We start from the raw sequence: 1,797 nt of genomic DNA on the forward strand, positions 1-1,797 counted from the left end.
TGCCAGAGGACACTCATGCTTGCCAGAGAGACAGAGAAAGGGAGACAGAAGGAGAAGGAGAAAGTGCCCTCCATGGAGTGAGGTCACACCGCAGTCCCTTCTCCATCTCCCTCCTGTTGGGGTCTTGGGGATGCAGGCACATAGGCCCAGAGTTTCTCTTGCCACTGGGTTTGGGACTCAAACTGCAGGGCTGGCCCTGTGGTATCTGTCTGCCTTAACCACCGGGCCACAAAACCAGCCCAGTCTTAAGAGTTCCTTTTTTTTTTAAGATTTATTATTTGTTATTATGTTTTAATTCAACGAGAGAGACAGAGAAAGAGGGACAGTAAGAAAGCAAGCTGCCAGCTCTGGGGCTCAGACCACAGTGGGCATGTGGGAGCCAGCACCCCAGCCACTGTGCCACTTACCACTTTAGGTCTTCTTTATTTTTCAATATACATTTAAAAAATTGTTAGCTTTATTTGTTTGTTTTCATTTAACCAGAGAGAAAGGGAAAGTGGGAAAGCAAGCCACCAGGTCCAGGACTTGAACCACAGTTGGTCATGTGGGAGTCCAGCACCTTAACCACCATACCACCTACTGGGCCCTCCCTTTAGGTGTTTTTTTTGTTTTTGTTTAATTTTTAAGAGAAAGATTTTTGCTATAGGGTGCACGTGCATGCAGCCAGACAGAGAAAGACAGAAAGAAAGTGAGAAATAACCCCCCCGGGGGATGACCACACCACAGTCCCTTCTCCTCCATTCTCCTCTAGGGATTTTGGGCACACACAGACATGCACCTGTGTGAATTTTAAGTCTCCAGGTACAGGACTCGAACGGTTGAGTGCGTGCAGGTCCAGTGACATAACCATTATGCCCTCTGCTGGTCCCTCCTTAGGTCTTTTAACAGACGTTTGGTTTAATCTTGACAGCAAGCCGGCAACCTAAGTACTAGTTACCTCCTTTGTGCAGTGAGGAAACAGGCTCAGAGGGCCGAGTCATAGCACATGGCGGAGGTATCGAAGGATGTGTTCTGAGGAGTATTGTACTGGGGAGACAGCTGTGCCTCCTAAGGCATTTCTGGTCTTTTTTTTTTTTTTAATATGGAACGCTTCACGAATTTGCGTGTCATCCTTGCGCAGGGGCCATGCTAATCTTCTCTGTATCATTCCAATTTTTAGTGTATGTGCTGCCGAAGCGAGCACATCTGGTCATTTTTTAATACATTTTTTTCTCTTTTAAGAGAGGCTTTTGCGGGATCTGTAGGTGGTGTGGTGGTTGGGGTGCTGGACTCCCACCTGGCCGACTGCAGTTTGAGTCCTGGCTTGCTTTCTCACTTTCTCTCTCTCTGTCCTTCTCTGGTCAAATTTAAATAAATAAATAAATAAATAAATAAATATTTAATAAATTTTTTCTTTTAATGAATTACTTATTTAATTTTATTCATTCATTTATTTTTAATATGACCCAAGAGAGACACAGAAAGAGAGAAAGTGAGAAAGCAAGTCACCAGGTCCAGGACTCAAACTGTGGTCAGCCATGTGGGAGTGCCCAGTGCCTTAACCACCACGCCACCTGCTGGTCCCAATAAAATAATTTTTAAAAAAATAAAGAGAGGTTTTTTGGTATAGGGCGTGTGTGCTTGCCGGAAAGACGGAGACAGAGACAGGCAGTGAGAAATCACCCCCCAGGGGGGATGGCCATGCTGTAATCCCTTCTCTTCGATTCTCCTCTCGATCTCAGGCATGCATGTACATGTGCCTAGTGAGTTGAAGCCGCTGGATCTGGGACTCGAACCACAGTTGACTACACGAGAGTC

General features: G+C 45.7%; 1 non-coding gene across 1 annotated transcript; it reads right to left on the reverse strand.

Moving 5' to 3' along the window:
- Window positions 1-1,075: 1,075 nt before the first annotated feature.
- Window positions 1,076-1,183, reverse strand: LOC114008418 (U6 spliceosomal RNA). The gene has a single exon (XR_003549949.1). It is a non-coding gene; the product is annotated as a U6 spliceosomal RNA (small nuclear RNA).
- Window positions 1,184-1,797: the final 614 nt, after the last annotated feature.

Source organism: Tupaia chinensis, unplaced genomic scaffold, assembly GCF_000334495.1.
Source record: "Tupaia chinensis unplaced genomic scaffold, TupChi_1.0 Scaffold000042_2, whole genome shotgun sequence".
Classification (NCBI taxonomy): domain Eukaryota; kingdom Metazoa; phylum Chordata; class Mammalia; order Scandentia; family Tupaiidae; genus Tupaia; species Tupaia belangeri.